Source organism: Nilaparvata lugens, chromosome 4 (genome assembly GCF_014356525.2).
Source record: "Nilaparvata lugens isolate BPH chromosome 4, ASM1435652v1, whole genome shotgun sequence".
NCBI classification, from domain to species: domain Eukaryota; kingdom Metazoa; phylum Arthropoda; class Insecta; order Hemiptera; family Delphacidae; genus Nilaparvata; species Nilaparvata lugens.
Genome location: NC_052507.1, coordinates 14586459 through 14607188, shown reverse-complemented (window position 1 = coordinate 14607188; position 20730 = coordinate 14586459). Strand labels below are relative to the sequence as shown.

The following is a 20730-nucleotide window of genomic DNA, read 5'->3' as shown; positions in this document are numbered from 1 at the left end:
AAATTTATTTTGAACAAACGTGCTTCTTGTTGCAGCGTCTGTTGAAATGTCTCAAATTCTCAAATATATGTTCTTTTCAAGCTTTGTTCTGAGAATCGTTCATGAATTAAGCATCTTCTTCATATGTTGCTCCTTCTCTCAAAAAGTATTTACTGGACTGGAAATGCTAGAAAATATTGCTGATAGATAGAAGTGATTAATGATACTAGTTTGAATCCTTTATCGCAAGAGCCAAGAGCCTACAAAATATCTTGCCCAAACATTTCTCTCGCTAATACTTTAACGTAATGCTCTCCGAGTTCTATTGGTTATCTTCTTTTCTCAAAAACTAATGATCAATGCATCATTATAAACTCAATTTTTGCTTGTTGATAGAATAGAATATTTGTTTCGCCAAAATACAAGATACCGTTGGAAATTGAATTTAAACCAATTTACGTCCTCAGTTTACCTAATTTGCTCTCAATAATTGGCTACCTATCTCTATATAATTTTCCATCCATTATAGTCTGGAATAATATTATCTCTCTCTATACTGAACCTCGAGATTGTCAACACAATTTTCGATTCGTCAACACTACCTCATTGATCCCGTATTAGTACAGAGCTGAGTTGCTTGTAGTGTAGTCGTGATCCTCATTGTGTGACGTCACAATCTGTTGTTGGCTTGGAGCTATTCTCAATGAACCGAACGACGCATCCCATCTTCCTATCGATACCCGAATCTGGTCTGATTCGAAGTACACAGGGTGTGCTAAGCTTTCCGGATTACGGCTCCTGTTTGTATTTGCAGTCTACACGTGGGTACATATATATATGGACTGTCTGCATGTGTATATAGGTGGCTTGCGGGTCTACTGAGATCGATATTTGCAGCACGCATACTCACCTATATATCTATGTAAGGTGTGAAGTCTACTTAGTTTCCGACTATATATTCACGCACAGGAGGGAGCAAGGCACGTCATGTATGCACCACTCGTAAATAATGCTGGATCATGTTTCGCTTCAGCAGAAGCCCTAAAAATAAAGCGCTCTCCGGTCACTACATTTAGCGCATTAAATCAGAAATCTTCCGCTCATCGAATTTCTAATCTGATTAATGCAAATGGGGACCGAGCTCGTATCACTGGCAATAATGATGATTGAAGCAGGTACAACAGTACAAACGTTTGTTGTTTTTTGTCCCGGAGGGATTTAGGTACAACTCATGCCCGGTTTCACAAAGACATCTGAACATGGTCAAATCAGGTTCGGTTTAAAACGAGTGGACTGGAAGGTCTAGAACATATATGATTTCTATTGCGATAGTTACTATGATAATTCCAGTATATACCTGTAAAGCGTACCTGGACCATGTACAAATCCCGTGACCGAGCTTGGTGAAACGGGCATCAGACTCACCAATTTTCTGCCATCTGAGTATCTGAGAGGAGAGTGGAAATTTGAGTTCAAAGCACTATCATAATGTTGCTCTGCTTATAAGAGAAAGAAATAAAACAATATATTATACAACCTTTCGGATGAGAATTCTGTAATGTTCAAATGTTGGATATGTTGTAGGCATGTGTCTTTTTAGATTGTGAGTGCGACATTAATCTTATGAATAGCTCGTATTTGAGTTGAGGTTTAGTCAGGTACTATACCTTATTTTCGAAAAAAATTGTAATAAATACAACACCCAATAATCTCAGTTTAAAACCGATATTCTGCTACTAGATTCATCCAAGCATAGAATAGGATAATCTATCCCTTTTCTGTGTATAATAATCTATCCTTCCTAACTTATCCTTCCTTCATTTGGATTGTAAGAATAGCACCTTCAATATCTTCATCTACTCTATCAGATCGATATCACTACTAAGGTAGAGCAGCAATCTCAACCTCTCTACGTTTGAATGAGCTTCCACTATTACACAGCTTTGCAGTGTATTTTCGCCGATCTCGAAACATTCCTCCAATAATTTGCCTTCTGTGGGGGCTCGTTCATTTGGATTGTAAGAATAGCACCTTAAATATCTTCATCTACTCTATCGGATCAATATCACTACTAAGGTAGAGCAGCAATCTTATCCTCTCAACGTTTGAATAAGCTTCCACTATTACTCAGCTCTGCAGTGTATTTTCGCCGATCTCGAAACATTCCTCCAATAATTTGCCTTCTGGACTCATGAACTCTCATATTCAGAACATACACAGGCCTAATACGCAGGCTGGCTCAGTGTTAACTCTAGAGACCTCGTTAAAAACCGCTGAGGCAATTATACGGCTTTAGTCCTCTGTACTCAGAGGAATTGTGGCGGGCTGTCTAACCACAGAATGTGAATATAATGCACACCTCCTTCGTTCATGCATTAGCAATCTTCCTCGTACGTCTACGAGTAGCAAACAAATTAGTGCATTTCTCCATTCTTCCTTCTGTTGTAACTTACAACAATATTTTCAATAATATAATTCTTTCAACTATATAATTCTTCAAAAATATTGATATTCTGGTAACTCGATCACAGAGTTTATAAATAATATTCATAATAAGTAAGTAAACATTTTCTGAAAAAAGGGTACTCAGATTTCTATTTCTTTCTAATGATAATAAGCTATGAATTTGAGTGTATATAGGACATGTGACATTTGGTATTTACACTGAAGAAGAACATCTCTCTGCCAATAACGGAATAGATAAATAATTCGCAGAGTAAAAATATCTCAGACATAACATCTTTGTTGCGTTATAACTATGCTTCACAAAACTATAATGTGAGAAATATAAACCTTATTAATAGAAAGAAAAATAAAAATCTCAGTACCCTTTTTGAATTATTTAATCACAACATGTTCCAAAACAATTCAAAAAGGGTACTGAGATTTTTATTTTTCTTTCAATTTTTATTACAAGTAGCCCTATACAGGAAAAGAGATAAACCCTTATTAACTATGGTTTAATTGATCCACTAATTTATTTTCAATCGTCGTAATGTAATAAAGATTCTTTGAGAACAGTGTTGTGTATTCTTGTGGTATACGATGTGCAGATTGCTACATGAAACTCTAGGATATATTATATTTTTAACGAATCACACTATAAGGCTTTTACACAATCTTCATATTAAAATTCTTTATATCGTTCGATTATCAGAACTGTATAATGAGTCTTTGTCCACATTTCTCCCAGATTATATCGGAAGTATCACTAGAACTATTTTTGTATTTTTATATTGTCAACTAATTAACGTTTTCAGTGATTACTACTCAATAATCGACCATGAACAAAGCTGTTGAACCATGAATGAATGAATTCAGTTATCAGTGATTGTAAAATGAAGAAAGAAAGAAATGTGAATGGATCTGGATAACGAATTTTTCTCCGTATTCGCTCTTCGATTTTCATGTGAAATTTTAATCTCTTTTCGGCCCTGATAGCGGGAACGTTCTCCAGTCCACTTTATAGCTGAATTTCCTCCATTTACTGTTCAAACGTGAGCTTTTTCGAATTAATCCATCGGATCTCATCAGGTTCATTCTGTTTAACTTCCATCAACGTTCAACTTGCCGAGGCACGACTAAAATCTGTATAATCTCCTTTTCAATATCATTTGACAATTCGAATTTCCACCATATCATGCAGTAGTCTGTAGCTTTCAATTTGAATTCATGGTGATCACTTGTGTGATTGCATTATGATGACCTGGAAAGTGCATTTCAGTAGTCCAGAATTAGCAGTCATTGATTTTCAATAATTCAACACCCCTCATCCATTGGTAATGAGATTCTAACTGCGTTATGAAATTTTATAGCATATTAACAATACATTAATGGGTTCGGTATTTGGTAGAAAATGAGAAACTAGAGCATGGAGCATATAATTAATTATTTTGCCGAGGAATGCATCTCATGGAATGTAATCAACTTGAATATAATTATTATGTTTAAAATGTAATGACGTTTTTGATTAAACAGACTACGATATAGTCGAGTTTTCAATGGAGTTTATTTTTATTTCACCTAGTTCTTCTTCTTCTTTATGTGCCTTTCCGCTTCCAGATGTTGGCTACCATAGCGGCTAGATTCACCCTATACACAGCTGCACGGAAAAATTTCGCGGTGTTCATTTAGAACCAGACTCTCAAATTTTTCAGCCATAAAATTCTTCTTCTGCCGACCCCTCTCCTTCCCATTACTCTTCCTTGCAATATGCCCTGTAGGAGATCATAACGGTGTGGGTTTCTCATAATCAGTGAGTATAGAATGTAATTGAGTATAGAATGTGGGTATAGAATTACATTCTATACTCATTGCTCATAATATGTCCCAAGTATTGCATCTCTCTCTCTTTTATAGTATTTAGGAGCTCTCTTTCTTTACCCATTCTTCTAAGACTAGGCGCACACCAGTTAGTCAAGACAAGACAAGACATGATCAGACACGTTTAGTCACAATACTTCACACCTTCACATAGTTGCTTACGAAGACATGTCTAATTGCAATGACTAATTAGTGTGAGTTGCGTCATAAGCAACCATGTGAAGTATTATGACTAAACGTGACTAGTCTTGTCTTGTCTTGACTAACTGGTGTGCACCTAGCCTAAGAATTTCGGCATTAGTCACACGATCCATCCATGAAACCCTAGTTAAAATAAGCTATTCTATTTTGAATCGAATTGATAAGAATGATGTTGGTGAAGGCAAGACCTATTTGGTTCAGCCTTCTATATCGGAGGAAGACTAAATTAAAGGCTATTTTTCATTTTGAATAAAAAAGACTAAGAATTATTGTCAAAAAACCACAGATTTATTGATACTTAGAAAGACCGGTTTCGGTTATTACACCATTGGCAATCTCTGATAAACTCAGAGATTGTCAGAGTTTATCAGAGATTGACAATGGTGTAATATCCGAAACCGGTCTTTCTAAGTATCAATAAATCTGTGGTTTTTTGACAATTTCGCAGTCTTTTTCATTCAATATGAATAATTACCACAATATCAACTTCTCAACTACACAAAAAGGTTATTTTTCACATAAAATGATTCTCTGGTTTTGAACATTTTTCAATGTTGTTGGAATTAAAGTACAACTATCACACCTCAACTATATTTTATGTAAACATAAATTTGAGAGAACGATTCTAATCAATAAGATAAGCTAAAGATGAAATAAGATATCAATCCATTAAACACAGTATATCATACATGTAATACATGTAATCAGTATCTAAGCTATAGTATATAAGCTATCTCCTTCGCTATCTCCTTCGCTATCTCTCTCGAAGTTGAACAACAATCTCCTTCCATGCGTCAACCTTTCAACAATCCTTTATGGAAAACATTGAAATATTTTCCTGATATTGTTTGTAAAGTTATGTTGCAATCAATGTTACTCTGTGGTTTGGTTCTCTTGCCTTCATCCTGCTTGAAGAGGCAGTGAATAAACTCACGCTTGATAAGACAGGCTACCGATCTTTGCCTTCAAACTTCCCATTCTCCAAGTTGACAAAACTTTCCTTTGTGTTCCTTGCACTAAATTATCAACTGCTCCAACCCAACAGTGACATTCCTTATCGCTGTTTGATACATTGTTGCTTACTTGGAACGAGTTAATGCTTCAGCTCTCATTTATTGTAGTATCGACTGGTATATTTTTTCATCAATGAGATTGCCGTGCTACCAATTTTTCCTTAAACGGTTGGAATAGCATTTAACACCTATCACCTAAGGAAAGTTGTCGGCTCCAATAAAATAGATTCTTGATAAACTGTGAATGGATCTATTGCCTATGAATGAGAAATCCAGTTTTCAGAGCAAATTAACTTATAATCTTCAGATGAAAATTTTGGCAAAACACAGAAATATACAAAGAACAATAACTTACAAGCCTAATGATTTCAGAGTTATTACGAACTAAAAAATACTTATCTAGTTTACAGTTGAAACACAGTGGCTATTGGCTTTACTACATTAACAACTAAATCTGACCAAAACAGCATAAGATTTTATATAAAACACAATCTACAACATTAATAAACGAAAATGATTTATAGCAAAACTCTACGACAACAGTACTTGTAGCAAGCCATTTTTCAGAAGAAGGTCGAACAGGAAAAAGACACAAGTTGCCAGTCACGAAAGACAACGCCTCCAACATTACAGACACGTCACAAAAAAATTATAACTTATAAGTTTAGAATTCACATTCTACATCTGTTCTCAATAAAACTTTATTTTAAAAATGTTATTTTAAATTTTTATACATATTCTATTTAAATAAACTGTTTATTCTGTTATTTGTTAACCCTGCCTCGGTGACACCATGGAACAATGCAACAAACATTTACGATAATAAATTCTCCATCAAAAAGTTTATCTGTCTATTGATAACTCTGACATTTACTATAAAGTTCCATAGATCTCGAATTGAAGATTCGATTCAAATGTGAGAAGAAAAATGTAATATTACAAATACCCCCCTCTTGACATAAAAAAAATTTTACTGTTTGAAAATTTCAAGAAAAAATTTACATTGACCCTAATGAAAATTGTTGAAATTTAAATTCGAGAACAGTAACAATTTTTTCTAGAAAAACATTACATGTCATCCAAAAATATTGAAAATTATTATAAAAATTCATCAATAGCGTTTGTTATATGTTTCCAAACAATATCTCAAAATATAGAATATCAATATTACTTTTGATTTAGCTTTATAATTTAAAGAAAAATATCTCAACAGAAAGTTTAATATGTAAAGAATAGTTTTTTGAGATTGCACATAAATTTAATAGATAGAAAAATTTAATTTTTATTGCATAAAAAAAATTTAGTATGTTGAATGAAAAATTATTATTATTATTATTTATTTTTTATTTTTTTTTTTTAAATGAATTGATGAATTGTTACATTTAATTTTCACATAAAATTTCAATAAATCAAAAAATGTTCATTACTTTCACTATTGACTCGGTTGATTTTATTGATGCACATTTTGGAAAACAGTCCGTTAAGGCACTCAGTATGATTTTCAGTTAAGTGTGACTCCAATGTGATGACGTTAAGTGTTGGGCTGATCTGGATGCACGTAGTGTTGGGCTGATACTTGTAGTCGACCGATGCATATCAAACTCGATACAGGTGACATCTCAGTTAGCATTGCTTCATGTTTGTAGTAGACGGCTGCATTCCAAACTTGATACCGGTGACATCTCAGTTAGCATTGCTTCATGTTTGTAGTAGACGGCTGCATTCCAAATTCAATACAGAGTCACATAAATTTTGTATCATATTTGTAATTATACAATGTACATTTCAGGCTTGAAATGACAATGTAATTTGTTTTTTGGAAAAGAGATAGACGCTGCATACAGGATTAATTTAGGTGAGGATTAATTTAGGTAAGGTTTGGTTTTTTTTTTGATATTTTCAGCTTTCAAGGTTTAGAGTTCTGCATACAGGAATAATTTAGGAGAGGATTTTTTGAATCAATTCTTTCATGATACTGTGACTGTTCTTCTGAATTCAAAGTTGTGAATGTGAACATGGATGGCAATTACCTCCAGGTAATGCAGTAGTGTTGAAGTTTGAGATACAGAGTCAGCAATAAGCATTGGCATTGCTATTGGCGTATGGTTTGGTGTCGGCTTTGGCATCGGCGTTGATATTGGCATTGGCGCAGGCATTGACGTAGCTATTGGCATTGGCGCAGGCATTGATATCAGCACAGGCATCGGCGTTGATTTTGGTGTTGGCATCAGCATTGGCGCAGGCATTGGTGTAGCTATTGGCATTGATTTTTGTTGTTGGCATTGGCGCAGATTTTGGCATTGGCGTAGCTATTGGCATTGATTTTTGTTGTTGGCATTGGCGCAGATTTTGGCATTGGCGTAGCTATTGGCATTGATTTTTGTTGTTGGCATCAGCATTGGCGCAGATTTTGGCATCAGCATTGGCGCAGATATTGGCTTCGGCGCAGGCATCGGCGTAGATATTGGCGTTGACATCAGCACAGGCATCGGCGTAGATTTTGGCGTAGTTATTGGTGTTGACATTGGCGTAGTTATTGGTGTAGGCCGCAGCGTAGATTTTGGCGTAGATATTGGCGTAGTTATGTCACACTAGTTCGAAAATCACCCAAATGTTCTTAACACTCTTCATGGCGTTCACTTGTTACTGATTTCGAGATTCACATGATAACTATTTCAATGTTAATGTCTGTGCTGTACCTGTTATCTTAAAATACTTATAAACTAAGAAGAAAAACTTGATTAGGCTATCAATACAATCTAATACACATAAAATTTATTTTAAGTATCTATGAAATGGAAATTTGTTAACATCTTATTATACAGTCAGCAATACATAAATTGTGAAATATGGACATATCAATGATAAATTAAAAAAAATTCATTTTCATCTATTCACTGTTCAAATATCAAATTTTAATCCATTCTTCAAAATAGAAATAGAATTTCATAACACCCTGTATCATTATCAAAATTGTAAAAAACAAACATCATATCATCACAACAAAAATTTAATTTCAATACATATTTCAATAATTTCAGACATTTGGTCTTCTATTCAATCATTTCATAATATATTTGCATTTCATTATTATTTAATATAACATTTCATTTATAGCATGTTCATTTCACATTTATGATTTATCATTCAGGGTTTCAAAATTATTTAGTTTTAATTTTGTTCAAAAATTGTATAAAAAGCAAATTATTTAATATTATTAATCATCGTTTGTTGGATACTATAGTTTATTTCGACTCTTCAATGTTCTAAACACAAACTACATTTCATGACAAAACTTTACTATCAAACATTAAACAAGAAACCATTCAAAACATCAATAATATTTTGCTTCAAAGGCAAACAATATTCATAATTAATCATCATTTTGCATCTATGGCAATCAACATTATTAATCAACACAAAAAATATTATCTCATTACTGCCTCTCTAAGTCATAACCTCTGTTATTCCTTCTTTAGGCAATAATGGGTTTCCATCTCAAAAAAAACAATCACATACCAGCAAAATTCTAATCAACAAACCCCACTAAAAATTCTACATACACTCCAGCATCCATTTCAAACGATAATCAATCATATCAAAATTTATAGAACAAACAGTTTTAAAATTTGAAAAAAAATATCAATTACAAAACACTTTAGAAAAATTTTAGCCTTTAACTCATTTCAATTGATAATATAACACAACGTTTTAAATTAAACCAATTATTTTTTTTTAATAATTTAAAATTTTAAAGACTGTATAATAAGTATAAACATTTCAAGATTATAATACAAAGATGATCAAGATGAAATACTGGGTAAATAAGTTCCCTAAAAAATACAAACAAGAGGAAAAGAAAACTGGGTAAATAAATTCCCTAAAACAATACAAAGAAGAGAAAGATTAATTAGAGCCTATCCTACATGACCTAATCTTTCATGAAATTCAACTATCAATTCTTCATACAGTGCTGAAGGCACACAAACTTTCCAAAAACTATTCTTTCCAGATTTTCTAGTGAACAAAAGATCATCATTTACTTTAAAAAATTTGTTGATATTCAAATTACCTGTCTCCAACTTTTCTCTCACATTTTTTAACCAAACATCATCTTTTTGAATTTCTTTGATCTTCTTTACTATCTCAATTAACTTGTTATCACTCTTAATGATATTCAATACCTTGAATTCATTTGAATTTCGATTTTCTAAATTACCTTCATAATCAGTTCTAGAAATGATATCTGGCACAATGTTATCCTTTCCTGCTACAAATTCCCACTCAATATTAAAATTCTGTAATGCAAGAATCCATCTTCCCAAACGACCATGTCCTATCTTACATTTTTTTAAAAAGGTCAAGGCTTTATGATCTGTACGGACAACTATTTTTTGATTACCAAAATAATTTTGAAGTTTCATCAAGCCAAATAATACAGCTAAACACTCTTTCTCACATATTGTGTAATTTAATTCAGATTTCGTTAAGCTTCTGCTAGCATATGCAATGACACAGTGTTCCTTATCTTCACCTTCCTGAAATAACTCAGCTGCAATTCCTACATCACTGGCATCAGTGGCCAAAATGAAATTTTTGTTATAATCAGGATGTTTCAAGATCACACAGTCGATGAACCTATCTTTGATTTCTTGAAAGGTATCATTATCTTTTTCAGTCCAAATGAATTTATTTTTCTTGCATAGAAGATGCTTAAAACGATTTGTCAAGTATGAATAATTTTTCTGAAACTTTCTGTAAGAATTACAGAGACCTATGAATGACTGCAATTGTTTCAAATTTTGAGGAATGGGAAATTTCTGAATAGCATTTAGCTTAGAGTCATCTGCTTCAATACCATTTTTACTGATAATATAACCCAAATACTTTATCTTATCTGCAATAAATTTCGATTTATTCAGTTTCAACTTCAATTACTTTCCCTCAACTTATTGAATAATAATTCAATTCGACTGATATGTTGTTCAAGAGATATACTAGAAATGGCAAGATCATCAATATAAGCAATAGTAAACTCACAAACCTCTTCACCTAGCATTTTGTACAAGCACTTGATAAATTCAGAACCACTAATATTCAATCCAAATGGTAGATGTGTATATTGATAAGTCTGTCCAAAAACATTGAAAGCTACATACTTTTTACTATCTTCAGTTAATTTTACCTGATTGAAACCTTGAGTGAGATCAAAACTGCTAATGTAGTTGCACTTATTGAAACGAATGATCAAGTTATCTATTGGTTCAGTTTCTGTAAAATCCCTTATTATGTACTTATTTATTTCTCTTCCATCTAAACATAATCGAATTTCATTGTTTGGCTTTTTCACTACTACCATAGGGCTTGTATATTCAGAGCTACCCGTTCAATGATTTTCTGATCTAACATTTTCTTCAATTCTTTCTTGACTTGATCTCTATACTGATATGGAATCGGATAACTCTTCTTATCTAATTTCACATCATCTTTCATTTTAAGTTGACATAAATAGTCTTTTGCAGATCCAGGACTATCAGAGAAAATATCTTTGTTATTTTCAAATACTTCAATTAATTTGTTTACCAATTTAGGAGATTCATCGCTTAGCTGTAATCTTAAATTATCAATCTGCTGCTTCCATAAAGTATCAAACGTTTCTTGGTCTCTTACCATGTTAACATGAAAAAGTCTATTGTACTTCAAGGTATCCTTTTTTATAAATGGAAAACAACAATCTTTCAGTGATATCATATTTTGATTAAAATCAATAATGGCTCCAGCATCTTTTAAGAAATCACAACCCACCAAAATATCCACATTTAAATCTTGAACTATAAGAAAAACTATTGGCAATTCTAACTTACCAAAAAATACCTCTAACATAATCTGTTTATTTATCTTCTTATGTCTCATACCAGTAGCTACAACTATACTTACATTAGGAGCTGGTACCAAGTTCAACTTGAGATTGTTTTTCTTCATTTCATCAACAAGTTTCTCATTAATTACATTTACCTCAGAGCCGGTGTCAATAATCATTTGATATTTCTTATTGAAAATTTGTACTTCTATTTCTGCTAAGTCATATCCAGTGGGTGGAGTATTCTCTTGTTCCTCCAATAGTTCATTAAAAATACAACCTATCATGTATGGTTCTTCTTGACAAACAATTTCAGATTTACTCATAGCTTCATCTACCTGAATTTCTGGAGTATGTACCATATTTACACTTGATGCTTTAATATGACTTTCTTGATAACTAGGCATTACTTCATTACTTAAATTCTTACAGCTATTTTCTTGCACATGAATTTGACTGATTAATTCTGGCTTTCTTACTTCAAATCTGTTTGAAGTTTCAGTTTCAAAATTTATTTTATTCATGTCTACAGTTATATCAAAATTTGACCTTTCCTTAACTGGGAGAGCAGGGCTGTCGTTTCGTCGTCCCATTATTAGTTTAAAGGAGCATTATGTCTTGGACGATTTGCATTTGTTTGATTTGAAGTTTGAGCAGGCATATAACCTGGCTGTGGGAGGCTAAAATCTAACTGGTAGTTGTTAGCTGGTCGATTTGGATTTGATTGATTTGAATTCCCAAGTTGATGATTTCTATTATCTCTGAAATTATGCTGAAAATTTTGATCTCTATGACCATTATTGTTTGGTCCATTTTGGTACCGTCGATTTTGGAAATAATTCCTACCTCCTTGATACTGCTTATTATTATCATGAAACATCACACCATTTGAATTCTGAGACCTATTTCTATCATCCCTATGTTCACTCTGATGAAAACTTATTGTTTTATTTTGACCTCCAGCTTGAGCATTGTTATGATCACGGGACATTTGTCTGTTTACTTTGTAAGTGTCAGTATTGTCAAACTCATTCAACAAACAAATAAACTCATCACTAGTCTTAATGTTACGAATAATAGCAGCTGTAGATATGGTTTCATCAAAATGACCTTTCAAAAACTTGAAAATAGTATCTTTATCTAAGGCTGGAATTAGATTCTTAGCAATGTTGAAACGAGAAATATAATACTCAGTAAGATTCTTAGATAAGTTTGGCTTATATTTTCCAAATCTCAAATCATCTCTAGCAGATGACTGAATGTTGTCTGACCACATTCTAGCAATGAATTTCTCTTTAAATTCTTCAAAGTTATTTATATCAAAACGGATGAAAATCCACCAATCACGATGAGCAAAATTTGAATTAAAATTGTTTTCCAAAATACCCTTAATTTTGATCCTGTTTGTGATTTCATTTCTCTCAAGATACTCGGTCAAGTTTATTAAGAAATGCATTGGATTCTTTTTGTCAATTTGCATTTGGAATTCAAACTTATCGAAATTACTATTGTTACCAGTATGATTACACATCGGTTTTGTTGACATGTTAATTTTATTTATGTTTTTTCTAACCTCAGTTATAGCAGCTGTATTTTCTTGACAATCTATTTTCAAAGAGGATAATACCTTGATTTCCTTGTCTACTTTTTCGTTTAATTCTACAACCTCTTTTTCAACATGCTTAATACTTTCATTATTTTCTGCATTGATAGCATTTTGTGTCGTATTTTGTTGCTCAACTATGATCTTATTTTTATTTACTCTTTCATTAACCTCACTGACCCTATCAGAAACTTGAATGATTTTGTTTTGCATTGATGTTTCTACATCTAACATTGATGTTTCAAGATCATTAGTTTTCTGCTGTAGTTGACCTATTTCTTTGTGATTTTTACTTAATGTACCTTTTATCTCTTTTATTTCCCGCTTTGTACTAACCTGATCTAGGCTTATGCTAGCAAATTCTTGCTTCATATCATCAAACCTAGCATTAAACTTAGCATTTTGTTCATCAAATCTAGCATTTTGCTCATCAAATCTAGCATCTTGTCTATCAAACTTTTGTGTTAAGAACTCTATAAGATTTATATCATTTTTAGCTCCTACCATACTTGTTTCATTTGATATTTCTACTACTTTCTCATGACTTGTTACATTTGAAATGTTTTCACTTACAGCTACACTATCGTTTGAGTCATTGTTTAAGGTTAGGTCTAAATCTTGTGATTCTTCATCTAAGTTTTGAATGTTTTCACTGGATAAAACTTCATTATTTTTATTGCTCTCCATCTTGCTACTGCGTAAAAAATATTTACTCATTAGAACCTGAACTTTCTTGAACCGATTTCCCACTCAGCAGCATCCCCCATTCACAATTCATCAAGATATCTATCCTACCAATAATTTTTTTTTATAACCAGGGATATATTTTGTAGTTTGAGTCCCACACCAGGGCGTACCATTTGCCGTGCTACCAATTTTTCCTTAAACGGTTGGAATAGCATTAACACCTATCACCTAAGGAAAGTTGTCGGCTCCAATAAAATAGATTCTTGATAAACTGTGAATGGATCTATTGCCTATGAATGAGAAATCCAGTTTTCAGAGCAAATTAACTTATAATCTTCAGATGAAAATTTTGGCAAAACACAGAAATATACAAAGAACAATAACTTACAAGCCTAATGATTTCAGAGTTATTACGAACTAAAAAATACTTATCTAGTTTACAGTTGAAACACAGTGGCTATTGGCTTTACTACATTAACAACTAAATCTGACCAAAACAGCATAAGATTTTATATAAAACACAATCTACAACATTAATAAACGAAAATGATTTATAGCAAAACTCTACGACAACAGTACTTGTAGCAAGCCATTTTTCAGAAGAAGGTCGAACAGGAAAAAGACACAAGTTGCCAGTCACGAAAGACAACGCCTCCAACATTACAGACACGTCATCAAAAAATTATAACTTATAAGTTTAGAATTCACATTCTACATCTGTTCTCAATAAACTTTATTTTAAAAATGTTATTTTAAATTTTTATACATATTCTATTTAAATAAACTGTTTATTCTGTTATTTGTTAACCCTGCCTCGGTGACACCATGGAACAATGCAACAAACATTTACGATAATAAATTCTCCATCAAAAAGTTTATCTGTCTATTGATAACTCTGACATTTACTATAAAGTTCCATAGATCTCGAATTGAAGATTCGATTCAAATGTGAGAAGAAAAATGTAATATTACAAGATTAATCAGCCAAAAAATATTTTCAACATTTATGAATAAATATCTTAAAATATCTCATAGCGACTGGTATATTTTTCATCAATAAGTTAGGAAATTGATTAGTCAAAAAATGTTTTAATACTATATTCACGGATTTGATTCTAATACACCATAGAAATAGGTTAGTTACTAGTAGTTCTGTGAACAGTAGACCTCACGCAGTATTCTCATCCACAAGTACCTGATTGAAACTATAGACCTTATGGAAATACAGCAATAGACTGGCTTCTCCACACATCTGTGTAATCACTTGTCAGCTGATTTATGATGAATAATTCTATAGTCTGATTTTTACTCTAATATTGGCGTATGAAGGAGGCTCCTTTTTCCTTTTTTATTCTCCTTGAAATGCAAAATTTTCAAAATCCTTGTATCTACGTCGACGCGCAATTAAAAAAGGAACATACCTGTCAAATTTCATGAAAATCTATTACCGCGTTTCGCCGTAAATGCGCAACAGATAAACATTTAAACATTCAAACATTAAGAGAAATGCCAAACCGTAGACTTGAATCTTAGACCTCTCTTCGCTCGGTCAATTATAAATTCAAATATTCAATTCGTTTAACATCCAGTCTCTATTCTCCACATGTGAACCATATAAAAACTCCCTCATTGTAGATTCTTATCACTGTAGATTTTAAATTTTGATTGATCACGGGAGTTTTTAATTCCTGGTACTTGAACATCAACAGATTGTAATAGTTCATGAACATGTAGCGAGTTAATGGAGTGATTTAATTGTAATGTTATACTATCAAATATGTCATTAAGGCTCGTACTGGAGTTTGTCTGTGAGCCTTTCTATGTTTTTATGGAATAATTAAATTAAATAAATTATTGATGTAAATCTTATCACATTGTCAAACCAGTGAAAAAAATCGAAAGTTTTGTTAAAAATTGCCATTCCCACTTTTTTTATTCTTCTCTTCATTCCATGTATAAGATGTTTTATGATATTAATGCTATTCTTGAGAATTTCTCTCTAAATTCAGTTGCAATAAATAACTGTTGTTTGCAAAGAATGAAAACATGGAATTAGCGTGCCTATACAGATGAGATTTTGAAATAATAGTCCTTGGTATATCTATCAAGCTACTTGAGTTTTGATTATATTAATGATTCATGACTTTCCAAGCAATTGAAATTTCCACTCCAATCTTACCCATGGTTTCTTCAAGTAGTAGTCAGAATTAAAGAAAATATTTTATTGAAACTCGTTTGTAATTGAAATATTTTGAAACTCGTAAGTATCACATTAGGGATATGTTATATTTTCATTGTTATATCCCACGTGTTAAGGTCTTTATAGTCTTACTTTCTCATAATAATTATTCATTCATATTTAACGAATACAGAGGTAGCGAGAATTTTAGGCTTATAAGAATTTAGGCTTATAACCCTAAACTTTCGTAAATCTCAACTGGTTTCAATTTAGGTGGATCAAATAAATAAATATAATTTTATTGCCATGAAACATACATGTTATGAGCATCGTCAAATTCACAATAATTTTCAAAATTACAAATTTTCAAAATACTATATTATCAAGTACAATACCCCCTTCAGATCATACCCCCTTGGTTTTGCCGAATATTTATGACAAAATTTTAGTCAAGTTAAATAAAATGAGAGATCGATGAGTGTGTCTCAGGTCTTTCTAGACAATTCCTACTTTGAACTGTCTAAATATGAAATATTGAATGAGAAAGGTGGAACGTGGAATACAAATTTAATACCGGCGTTACGTTACACAATAAGATCGTTGACTTGTTTGTGTTAATTCAAGCTGCAGGGTTAATTGTCGGCCACAATCGCTTTTGCCTGAATTGTTCTACGATTACTCTGTATATTGATAATAATGATAGCGGTGTGATTAGACTTAGCATTTGAGGGATCAGTGATGGTCCAATGAACCCGTTTGTATTGTGTTGTGCCGAGATAGTGTGAGATCCACTGTCAGCATTAGTTATACGGGAAGCATTGATTTAATTTATGGGGAATTCTGACAGTATGGAGAGAATCGCACTAGACTGTTGGAGTCAGTTGTTTATGGTGGCGGATTAATTGAAGTTGGAGAGTGTTTTGTCTCCAGCCGTCAGCTCCTCTTTCCATTCCGGCCGAATTAATTTCGAGCATTTGCTGATAAACTGACTTCTCGTTTTACCCCTGAAATTGCTTTTGCTCGTCTGAAAATTCTCTCGCTGATCTACCGAGGAAAAATTCGAGAACAATTCTCTACCGACGAAAAATTCGAGAACAGTCTGATGATAGCTGGTGGTTATAGGACTTTTCTGTTAGCTGGGGAAATTGGTGTTGCCGAGTCAAAAAGCAGTTGGAATTTTTTCGATGAATTGGATACAAACGTTGGAATTTGAAAGTTTGAGTAGAGTGAAATCGACTGTGTTTAGATCAAACAGTGTTGTGGAGTCAAACATGAAAAGTTTTAGAGACAAAAGTGGATTATTTCCAACACAACATAGTTGTAGAATAAATGTTTTTAATGAAATAGTTTCCAAGTGAAATGAAAACCATGAACTACAAACTGAAAACAAACAGAAATGAATCATATTTTTTGTGGAACTATACATTTTAAAATAATGAAACTGTGTGATGATATTCTATTGTATAATAATGAAGGTGTACCACTTTTAATAGAATTTTTATCTGAAAGAATTCAAAATATGTGTGTATTATTACAAAACAGTTTTGGGCATGAGCTTGTTGTGCCTTTCCTCATGTTAAGTATTTGTACACAATTTGATAAATAAATAAATCTATATATATATATATATATTATATATATATATATATATATATATAAAAGCGAAATGGCACTCACTGACTGACTGACTGACTCACTCACTCACTCACTCACTCACTCACTCACTCGCAGAACTAAAAATCTACCGGACTAAAAACGTTCAAATTTGGTAGGTACGTTCAGTTGACCCTTTAGAGGCGCACTAAGAAATATTTTGGCAATATTTTAACTCTAAGGGTAATTTTTAAGGATTTAAAGTTCGTCTTTTAGCATGTATATTCTTCTTCTCCCAATTTCTTAATTATAATTGAAATTTCCTTATCATATGTTACTATAGAACTATAATCTAGATAGAGTACCTCTTCGAAACAGTTGTTAACTGGCAACTAAATTAATAATTTTGTCAGGTTGGCATTAAGTTGAGTTGACTTTGTTAGGTTAGCACCAAGTTGAAGATTGAAATGCATTTATCGCGGAAAAATTGATTGGGCACTGCTACTTTGATCAGAGCTATTCCTGGGAATATTATATTACTAGCCGTCAGGCTCGCTTCGCTCGCCATATCCGTTTAGCCAGACGTTTAGTCTGGACCCCCGACTGGATCGTCCTAACATATGATAAAAATGCTCAAATGAAAAATGCAGGCGAGCGAAGCGAGCCTGCTGATCTCATTCTCGGACGATCCAGTCGGGGGTCCAGGGGCGGAGCCCCCTGGCTAGACGGATATGGCGAGCGAAGCGAGCCTGACTGCTAGTAAATAAATAAATAAATAAAATTGTTTAATTAATTCATTATTATCAATTTATGTTCCCACAATTAATTCAAAGAATTACTTTGGCCTTCTGTAAGTCCAAACATCGACATCCTTCTCACTACTCCAAGTAGTTGGAGAGGAGTACTATTTTTACTATTCTAAAACCTATTTGAATGAGAATGAGCTGTTAAGATTCGAAGTCCCACATTCCTCTTGGGTCCACTTCCAAAAACGACTTAATTAGAAAATTTGGACTCCAATCTTCATAATAGGGTTCATGAACCTCTAAAAAGTATGCACAAATTATACGATCCAAAAACACGGCAAAGAGCCCTGTTTACCTATTTTACAACCCTATTTACAAGTGAATTACACAAAAACATGACATGAAACCATTATATGCACAATTCATCACTCATTCAATGTGTTTTACTGAGACCTGTTTTGGTGGTTGCAGACAACTAACATTGAAAAGTTGATTAGAATGCGTTGGAGATAAGTGTGCTCAATAGATTTGTATCTGTGGATGAGTATTGTTATTGGAAGAGATTCGTTTGCACCACCAAATAAGAGTTCCGGGACAATGGAAATGAAATGGGCTGGCTGGAAAAACAGGGAGGGGGGCGAGGGTGGATGACAGTACGGAATGACTCATCACGTCGGTCGATATGTCTTGTATGTAGTCTACGCACCACACAAACTGGGCCTCACCCTCTAGAAAGAGACGGTGCTATCACATGGTAACATGTGCAAGAGAGAGACAGACTGAAGTCCTGCGTGCAGCCCTCATAGTACAGTCCTTATGCCCTTCGGCACAGTTCCTTCCTCCCATCCCTTCCCCACCACTCCACGTTAGCTTATTCATTACGATTTATCGAAGCCATTCTATCTTTTCATTAATGCATGGAAGTGTATCCCTCACTCACTTTTTCGCACGTGACCTACCGACATCTTACAATGTCGTTATCGTGATCGTGATCCGTTATCATTATCGCAGCCGCTGTCCGAAAACCACGCCTCAAATCTCCCAAGAAGAAAATTCCTGAAATATTTCGATTTTTTGAGGTTAGGTTGTTGATATTATTCCACTGGACAACTCTACGGTGTTATCTGTGTGGAATGCCAATCACCGCAATGGATTTGCATATAAATAAGCATACCATTCTGAATTTGATACGAGATTTCCACCATCATTTGTAGGGCTATTTGACATATTCCAAGGCAAACGTAGAGCTGGTCAAACTTTAGGAGCTAAATCCACACACACATAACTGATAGGTACTCTGTATTCTATCCCAAAAATATCTGTGTTTGAAAGTTGACGAATAACAAAAAACTTAACATAGAAGCATACAATTTTTTGAACTAGTTTTCATTCAAAATTCGGGAATGAAATAGTAAGGGACATAAAAGCCCTCTGTTTTCCATTCCCAATGAATTATGATCATATGTACCTATATCAACAATATTGAAATATTGATTGAATAAAAAGGTAAATAAATAAAATTAGTCTTAACCAATACTACATTAGTAAAAAAGAATACTTGGTGGAAGTTTCAGTATAAAGTGACAATTTAATACTGTTTCAATTTGATTCGACAGTATTTCTGGGTTCTAGTTTAAATAGAATGGCCACATGAGTTGAAGTGCAGAAATCTTAATTCTTAATAAAGTTCCCTAACATGACTGGAATCATTGGAGTTACCAACGTCTCCTACCTTTCATTATGGAAAATATCAAGTAAAGTACTTCCGTTAATGGAAATTTAACATTTCATATTACCTATCCTCTTCAGCTAGATTCTAGGGGTTTAAATGAATAGATTAGAATTGTAACTATGACAATATTTTGAGCTTAGGGTTGTTTTTCTCTATGTCGTTATTTTTATTACCTGAATGGTCCATAATGACGGGAATAATGTTATGTATTTTTCATTTTTGCTTGATAGTGTTTTGTCCTATTGCAGTGAGCGATATACATCTAGATTGTTGGTAGAAAAGACAACCTTATTCACTAGAACTAATTAATCAATATTTTCAAATAAGAAGGTAAAACGGGTTTCTTCTCGTCCTAGTTTCCACCATTCTCCAGCTCTACATGTCAGGTATCGATTTGATTATAGAGAATGATACTAAAATGAAGTGAATGAAATATATGTTATTGAAAACGCTTGTCGGTGCTTCAACAGAAAACCTACAAATAAGAAATTTTGAAAGAAAACCGTCAAGAAAGAAAAGGAAGAAGAAAACCGTGATATTTGGAATTGAAAAGACTGCAGAAGGAAGTGAACTACTTCCATATAATGGAATAGAGTCGCTAGATGAGGAATGGGAGACCGTTGACTGAGAGTGAACACATCTCTAGCTTCGGTGCAGTTTTGAGTTGGAGCGTGTTGAAGGAAAACTATCTATTTTCCGATTCTCCACTTATTTCGATTGAATGCTCTCTCAGTTTTCCTCTGAGCAAGTTGCCAATCGTGTTGTATGGGTGCTTTCTTCATGTAATAAGGTTCTATTTTTCTTTCAGAGATCA

The 20730-nt window shown here is 33.2% G+C and overlaps 1 protein-coding gene across 1 annotated transcript in view; it reads left to right on the top strand.

Moving 5' to 3' along the window:
• The window catches only part of LOC111046108 (myosin-VIIa), a 154900-nt gene that overhangs the window by 47269 nt on the left and 86901 nt on the right, over positions 1-20730 (top strand). The window lies entirely within an intron of this gene.